This window comes from Lipotes vexillifer, unplaced genomic scaffold (assembly GCF_000442215.2).
Source record: "Lipotes vexillifer unplaced genomic scaffold, Lipotes_vexillifer_v1.1 scaffold977, whole genome shotgun sequence".
Taxonomy (NCBI): Eukaryota; Metazoa; Chordata; class Mammalia; order Artiodactyla; family Lipotidae; genus Lipotes; species Lipotes vexillifer.
The window spans coordinates 3,575,151-3,583,951 of record NW_006783088.1 but is presented as its reverse complement, the minus strand read 5'-3'; the positions used below and the strand labels follow the sequence as shown (position 1 = coordinate 3,583,951).

The following is an 8,801-nucleotide window of genomic DNA, read 5'->3' as shown; positions in this document are numbered from 1 at the left end:
AGGGGGAAGGGGAGGGGGGGAGGGAGGGGAAATAGAGCTACTCCAGGAAAAAAAAGAGAGGAGTGAGGAGAAGAGAGAATGGAAAAGCTGGGATACTGCACCCTCCTGCTGCTGGCTGGCTGTCCCCCCTGGCAGCTGGAGGCAGGAACTCTGAGCAGGAGAAGCAGGAGGAGGAGGAGGAGGGAACTCTTCTTCATGGGGAGGGAGGGAAGAAGCTGGAGCTGCTGCTGCTGCTTCTGCTGCTGCTCTGGGCCTCTCGCACTTTTTAGATATTAGTGTGTTAAGATGGTAGGTTGTTCCCTTCTCCCTCCTCCTCCTCCTCCTCCTCTCCTCTTCTCCCCCTCTCTCTCTCACTCACTCTCTCTCTCTCCCTCTCTCTCTCTCTGGGCTGTTTCTTTCCTCCTCTTCCCCAGGCAAGGGGGGGTGGGGAGGAGGGGGTGGGGGGAGGAACTGGATCCTCCTCCTCCTCCAGGAGAGACACACAGGCCCCGGGCCGGAATGTGGGGGGGAAATCAGAGCAGCAGGAGAGAAACTGTGGGAGACAAACAAGCCCAACTCTTCATCCTCCTCCTCCTCCTCTCAGCAGCAGCAGCGAGCACCACCAGCCCATTCACCACCCGGCCCCGGGCCGCAGCACCTCCGCCGCCTCAGCCCGGGGATCCCTCCGCCCAGGCCCAGACACACTCGCCCGCGCGGGAGCCCGCCGCGCGGCCCCGCCGGCCCGCCGCCGCCGTGCGCGCCCCCGCCGCTCCCGAGAGCCGGGCGAGAGGGACTGGGGCTGGGAAAGCGGGGACGAGGGCGGGGGGAGAGGAGGCGCCGGGGTAGAGGGGCACGGCGGGGAGGGAGGGGGCCGCCAGGCGGAGTTGTACGGCGGCCGGCCCAGGCCCCCGCGCCTCCTCCCTTGGCTTCACGGGGCGCGCGGTCCCCCCCCAGGGGCGACGGGGCGGCGGCGGGAGGGGCGGTGGGGGCCCGCGGCGGCGCTCGGGCGGGCGGACTACTTGACGTGTCGGTGCGGCGAATTTATTTCACTTTGCCTAAGGAACGGGGTGTGCTGCGGTCCCCATTGCCTAGGGAAAAAACCCGGATGTAAAGTGAGTGAAACTAAACTAGAGTGAAGTAGGGCAGCAGCAGCCAAACTCCAGTGCAGCGGCGGCGGCGGTGATGGGGCTGAACAAGGAGCGGCGGCGGCCAAACTCCGGGGCCGCCGCAATGATGGGCCCCGTGCAGCGCTGCAGCTCGGCGCCCGTGTAGCTGCAGCCGAGGCGAGGCCGGAGCCCGCTGCGGCCCCCCCAACTCAGCGGCCCGAGCCCAACTCCCCCTCCCGTCGCAGGAGCTGCACAGGGGCTCCGGAGCGGCCCCAACTCCCTCCAGTGCAACAGCAGTTGGAAGGGGGGAAATAAAGCCGCGAGGGCAGGGACGGAGAGAAGCGATGGGGAAGCACTGCAATGGGAGAGCGTGGTCCAGGCAACAGGAGAAAGATGCAACCTCAAGTCGAATGCAACATGCAATCCCCGGCCGCCGCTCGCCCGCTCCCTCCCCTCGCCACCCCGCCCCCTTTCCAAATAACTACCCTTGAACCACTTTATTAGCCGTACTTAGTCCCACACTCGCTTCGGGGAGGGGCGGGGGACGGGATCCTTTGCTCACCTTTATTTATTGCTGCTTTCTCCCCCCTCTCCATGTTTTTTATTCCTAAGTTCTTTTGTTCTAAGGGGGATGATGGCATTTACTTTTCTGCTTTGTGTAGCAGGGCAGTCGCTGGGAATCAGCCACGTATAATCCGGCGGTTTGTCATATTTTATTAGTGAAAGTATTTTATGCCTATTCTACCTCCAAGGACTGTAACATGGAGAACTGCAGGGAGGAAAAAAACATCAGAAGAATTCTTGTTTTGAGAGATTTCTTGGCGGGGCGGGGAGGGCTTTTTATTTATTTATTTATTTATCCCCCTGCAGGGGGGTTATTTAGATTTTCAAATCGATAGTTTTCAACTTAGAGCTGAATGTTTTTGTATGGAAATACTACTAGATTCTAAAACAACCCCCAACCACAATAAAGAAAAAAAAGTCCAAAATCTTAGATTAAAAAAAAAAAATCCCTGCTGGACAGTGATATTATCTGTTCTGTGCAGCACGCTGGACTTAACGTACTGTTGGCCTCCGAATGTTAAATAACAATAAGCCCGAACCTCAACTGAATACAAATGGGGGGGGGGTGGTTTTGTTTTTAAGGCTCAGCACTTTTGTAGCATCTGCCACTACGCATTTTCCAGGCATTGATTAGCCATGCAACTCCCATAGACATGAAGTCCAGTTTTTGCAGATAAAGAGCAACAGTGGTGAGATGATCTGCCCAAAGTCAAAGTGAGTCAATGACAGAACCAGAAATAGCCTTGGGCTCTATTTGTTACTAGTCACATCTTTTCCATTAAATACTAATTCCTCCAAGAAATAAACAGTCTTTAAAAATAAATAGACGTTTTTACCTTGTTATGTATTTCCACCAGAGGTGCTTTGAGATCCTTGGACATGCAGGCATTTTCTTACTTCTGTGACCTGCAAAATTAAGTTTCGTTTCTCAAGGGAAAGGAATTTTTTTAAATTTTGATTTCTTAAAGCTAAAAAATAAATAAAAGTACGGGCTTTATTTTATATGTGTAGGCCATTTAGTACCCTGAGCTTTACATTTAAAAAAAATTCACAGCAGAGAAAGTGTGTAAGAGTTTGAGATCGAAAATGAAAATCCCTATAAATGATTCAAGAAGGCTGGTTGAAAAAAAAAAAAAAAAGAAGAAGCCTGGACGGATGAACTCATAATGTTGTGAAACTAAACCCATAACACAGTCAGTATGAATAAAGGAAGGACTGCTCAGGTAGTAAGACGCAGCTTTACAATCTAGAGATAACTCTAGTGTATCTAAAAGATGAGTGAAGGCGGAGGCCTTTCAAGCAGGACCCACTAGGCACTGGACCATAATCTAATGGTGTCATTTCAAATCAGCCCAGGCTGTCAAAATTTTTTCAGAGCAAGACTACTTTAGTGTTCTTGCTGGGGAAAAAAAAAAAGAAAGAAAGAAAAAAAACTTTAAAATGTTTCAAAATTTCATAGAAAAAATTCAGAAACTCAAATTGTGCCTGAATATGTAAATGCTATAGAACAGGAGTCAGCAAACTTTTTTCTGTAGAAACCTGGATAGGAAATATCTAGACTTTGCAGACCATACAGTCTCTCTCACAACTTCTCAACTCTATGCAGTAGTAACACAGAAGCAGCCATAGAAAATATATAAACAAATGAGCCTGGCTGTGTTCTAATAAAGCCTTTATTTATGGGCCCTGACATTTGAACTCTATGTACTTTTCATGTGTCAGAAAATATTCCTCTTTTTTCACCCATTAAAAGAAATGTTAAAACATTCTTAGCTCGTGGGCCTCAGAAAACCAGGGGGTAGGCAGGATTTGGCCCACGGGCTGTCGTTTATCAACCCAACTTTTGACGATGAAAGCCCCTGAACTTCTTGTACGAGAAGGTGCTAGCTTACTAAGATGTTTGAATAGCAGTCAGAAATCAGTGTCATGCAAACTCATGTTTTAGATATTTACACTTAATTAAAATAGTATAACCAAATAATTGTCTAATACTCATATAACTATCAGACTCTATGAAAAAGAATTCTCTAGCTTGTGATTCATTGGACCACGTTTGCATTTACATACTCTTCCTCACTCTAAGATGGTGAAGAGCAGTGCAACCAAGTAGCCATGAATTCCCACACCCAAGATGTATCACTCCTTCTCAGCTAAGGCACTTTAGGCAAGTTACTTAACCTTTCAGAGCCTTAGTTTTCCTATCTTGTAAAATGCAGCTATTAATACCTACTTTGTAGGGCTGTTGAGAAAATTGAATGAAATAATTCACAGAAGGTGCTTAGCACAGTGTCTGGCACACGGAACCACATAACATATCTTTTCCTGTGCCTTCAAATTCATTTTCTGAGTTAATGTAACTAGAGAAGGTGAACACATCGAGTCCCAATACCTTGTCAGTGCAGATGTGGCATATGGCGTCCAAGGAGTCTCGGGGTGACTCAAGGTTGTGATATATTTCTGTGGGTCTTTCTCAAGCTCATAGTGTGCCTGACGTGGGGCACTCACTAGACACTCACTAGCTGTGTGACCTTAGACAAACATTTAGGCCCCCTGAACCCTGGTGTTTCTCATACATAAAATAAATATAATACTCTGTAGGATTTTTGAAAAGGCTAACTGGCATAAATGCTAAAGAAAAAAGATAACAGTCTAAGTTAGTGAAGATCCCAGAAATAAGCTGAGAATTCAAAGTTCACCACCAGAATCTCCTTTGAAGTAAATGGTTCAACTTTCAGACATGAATGACGTAATAATAATAGCAGGTGCACAATGACTTAAGAGTTTGTTCTCCTACCACCTAATTACCCTCCAAAAACCATTTAGTAGTCATCAAAACCCTGTTGAGCAAAGTTGTAAATCTCAAATTTTGAATTTTTTTAAATATTGGAGTACAGTTTTTAATTTTTATATAAGCAGTCAAATCTGTCAGTGTTTTCCTATATATTCCTGCCTCCTGTCCCATGCTTCAAGAGGTCATCCAAAGTCCAAGATTAGAAAAATATCTACAATTTTATTCTTGTATTTTTATGGTTTCTATTTTTTACATTTATCGTGTGTGTGTGTGTGTGTGTGTGTGTGTGGGGGTAGGTTAGGAGGTAGGAATCTAAATAACTTCTGTTGGACAGAAAATATTTAATTAATATAGGGATTCTATTAGAGAATGTAAAAAGTCATTCAAAATAACAAAACAGCTATCTCCCTATAAGGACTATCAGTCTAATGCAGAGATACTGTAAATATAGGAGAAATATAACAGAGGCATTATATATTGTAGTATCATAGGGAAGCATTATATATTAGAGAATAAAGAAGTTTCTTCTGCATTTTCTTATTTTATAGTTTTGTAGTAACATAGTACATGCCATACCCTAGATATTAAGGTTTTGGTACTTGTATTTGTATATGATTGTCTCTGATATTCTGGAATTTGACAGTATTTCAAACAACATAATGACCCCGCCCCCCAAACAACTACTGGAACAGCTTTCTCATCCAGTCGCCCCGACCCGCCACCTGTCCTTCACACTGTCCTTTTTTCTACTCCAGGCTGAAAACTAACCCCATTGTCTCTTATAAGGTCACTCTAAAGAAGATTTGAACACTGTCTGAAAACCTGAGGGTCCTGCCTCTTTACTGAGGCAGGGAGGTAACTATTGGAGTTTTTTTTCCAATTCTTATTGGGCTGGAATAAATGAAAACCTGGCTTGTACCAACAAAATACTTAAATAAGGAGAGGAGACATATCAGTGTGATTTTTAAAGAATTATGACAGAAAATCCCCAGTGACTAGCAGAAGTTGAATGTATGTTCTTTCTCCCCTCTGTCTGAATGGTTTCTGATCTTTTAAAAATCTCTTTAACTGTCTTGTGTGTGCTTTTGTGGTAAGCTGAAATCATCATTGGAAATGGGTCAGATATAACTGGTAACTAAATAAATACTGGTGGATAAGCAGTCAACCCTCTTGAGAGTATTATTTTTTATTTATTTATTTTATTTTGGGCTGCGTTGGGTCTTATTTGTGGCATTCAGGCTTCTCATTTCAGCGCGAGGGCTTCTCTCTCATTGTGGTGCGCGGGCCCAGCAATGGCTGCACACCAGCTCCAGAGCGTGTGGGCTCTGTAGTTGCGGCACACAGGCTCCCTAATTGCGGCTCGCGGGCTTAGCTGCCCCGCGGCATGTGGGACATTAGTTCACCAACCAGGCATCAAACCCACGTCCCCTGCATTAGAAGGCGGATTCTTAACCACGGGACCACCAGGGAAGTCCCTCGAGAGTACTTTTCCTACTTTGTCATAATCACCAAGGTCAATTTAATCCTAAGCAACTTCAGGTGTATGTGTTTAGTAGCACTGACAAGACCAGGGCTCTTCAACGTCACACTATTGACATTTGGGGCCAGATAAGTTTTTGTCGTGGGGGCTTTGTAGGATATTTAGCAGTGTCCCTGGTCTCTACCCACTAGATGCCAGTAGCACCCTCCCCTCACGGTTGTGACAACCAAACATATCTCCAGACATTGCCACAAGTCCCTTAGGTGTGTATGGGGCAGGGAGGAGGGTAAAATTGCACCAGGTGGGGGATGGGAAGGTAGGGGATGGGGGATTTCAGGTGGTCAGGGTTGATAACCACTAAACAGATAGACGGATAAACGGATAGATGTAGGTGTGTATTTGCATTTGTGTGACTCTGCCCTCCACACGTGTGACTCTGCAGATCCCAATTCCTTTTCCAAAAAGTAACGGAGGTGGATCGGGGGCCTAGGCTGGATATGTTGGTAAAAACTAAAACGGTTTCAATTAGAGCTGTAGAAATGTCTGCCCTAAAGCTGCTGAGCTGCTAAAAGTATCACAGGGAGATCCTCCAAGACTGGGGATGTGGAAAGAACTTTATCATCTTGTTATTTGTGCCTTTAGTTTATCTATTATCAACATAAATAAATTGTACTGTGGGCCTTGAGCAAGGACGTTATCTAGTGGAAGGCATTCCCAGATTTGGAGTGTGAAAACCTGAGCTTGGGTCTGGGCTCTGCAAATGTCTAGCTAATCACTTTATCTCTCTGGGCCTATTTCCTTGTCCAAAATGGGTAAAACAATAATACTTAATCCACTGGGTTGTTGTGAAGGTCCAAGCTGTTCATGAGAAGTAGCAGGGCTTATTCTTGAGGAATTAGGAACATTGAAATATACAGTCCTGGGTTGACCTTGGGTAGGTGATGCACTATTGTAAGCCACAGTTTCCTTGTGTGCAAAATATAGAAATAATCATATGACTTCATAGAGTTGTCACAGAGGTTAAATAAGTTACATGTGCTGGATAAATATTATTATTGGTCTTTGGTAAACTGCATCACATTGCACAAATGCATATCATTTTATTGTTATTTATTTTCTGTGAACACTGAAACCTGGAAATCTGAAGAACTAATACATCTAAACAAGTGAAACCTTGTTATAAATATGTTACAACCCAAATTCCAAACAAGTGAAAGCAGCATTAAATTGTAGGGTGCAACCTTTCATTTTCCAAGTTAAATCAGTTAGGGCACAAGTTTGTTGCATTGACATAAGGTTTCCTCCCCTTATTGAAATAATATTCTAATAAGTTTTCTACAACCTCTGTATCACATAAAACACATGGGGTCAAGCATAGCATGCCCAGCTAGCACAATGTACATTCATCCTGAATATTGAAATCTGACTACGTGCTGCTGCAAAATTCACCTTCCCCAAAAGCATTGGCAAATTGCGTTGCAGTCCTAAAATGGGGGTGCAGGGAGGTATCTGGGGGTATCTTTTATATAAACTGTTTAATTAAAGTATAACATTCATACAGAGAAGCGTACAAATCACATCAGGAATTTTCACAAAACGAACACACCTATGTAATCATTGAGTGTTTTTAAAGGTCTGAGAATTCTGTCATAAACATGTGTTTTATCATTAGGGGTGTAAAGAAAAAGGTTATCATGAATTTGGAAGAAAGCAGTGGAGATTTCCCAGAGGAGATAGCAACTGCCTTTGCTGTCCAAATGTGATTTTGAATTATCACATGGCAGTTTTGCAAAATGATCAGTTGGATCAGATGGCCAAAGCCACATCACCATTTACCACTTGCTATATGATTCTGGACAATTAACTTCAAGTTCCTCAGTCTTCTCATCTGTTAAATGGGGATAAGAATAGAATTGTGATTACGATTAAATGAAATAACGCTGGTAAAGGTTTGGATGAGTTCCGGCACATAAACTCTCAATAAATGTAAATTATTATCTATTTAGGATGATGCCCCTTGGGACAATAGGAAAGAAGTTACAGAGATCTCAAGAATTCTTTTAGAAAAAAAGGGAAATTTTGCACAGAAGGAGAGTTGGATCAAAATAGCTAAGGGGTGCTATCACTGAGCCCCAGGACCAGCAGGGAGGGTTGGTCTGTGGGAAAGCCTGCAGAATTAAGCCTGAGACAAAGCAGAGTACCTGGAGCTGGCAGGCAGGGTGCTGAACCAAGGAGCTGTAAAGATAGTGCGGTTCTGAACAGAAAGCCACAGGGGTGTGCCTGGCATCCAAACAGGACATGACCTGATTTTTCAGAAACCAGAGTAAGGTCTAGGAGTGATTGTTTGTTTGATGTGGGCCTATAGAGAGGAACGAGAGAAGAAGCAGCCACAGGAATCATAATCCCAGGGGTCAGATCCTTGAAAGCCCTGTCCACTGAAGGAAGGGGACTCATTTAGGGCTTTATCCACGGCTAGGAGACTGGAGCAACTTAGAGTTTAGGAATGACCTCAAATGTATCTGGCCTGGCATTCCTTCACACTGAAATACGATGGAAGGATGCACTTGAATCGACTTGGATCCTGAATAGAGAAAGATATACTATTAAAGAAGAAAAGAAAGGAGGCAGTCTGAGTCTCAGAATCCAGACATGGCAGAGAAATCTGCCCCTCTGAATGACAGCAACAAGGAGTTACCCCAAATCCAGCCAGCAGCCTGATTTGTCACAGCTGGACCTTAGAGTGTCCTTATTTCTTCTTCATTATCTCAATCTTGCAAATGGCTTATCATCTCTCTAAGGGTCTTTGAAAGGAGGCAATTTGGTTTCTTTTTCCTTGATTGGTTGTAGGAGATGCATCAGAGTATGAGATTCAGCAGGCCAA

The 8,801-nt window shown here is 44.6% G+C and overlaps 1 protein-coding gene across 2 annotated transcripts in view; it reads right to left on the bottom strand.

Moving 5' to 3' along the window:
- PHF21A (PHD finger protein 21A) overlaps positions 1–615 on the bottom strand; it is a 193,639-nt gene extending 193,024 nt beyond the window's left edge. For both annotated transcript variants that reach the window (XM_007455792.1, XM_007455791.1), the window contains exon 1: positions 102–615. The gene's annotated coding sequence lies outside the window, so the exon portion shown is untranslated. The remainder of the gene's footprint in view (positions 1–101) is intronic.
- Between the last annotated feature and the right edge of the window lie 8,186 nt (positions 616–8,801).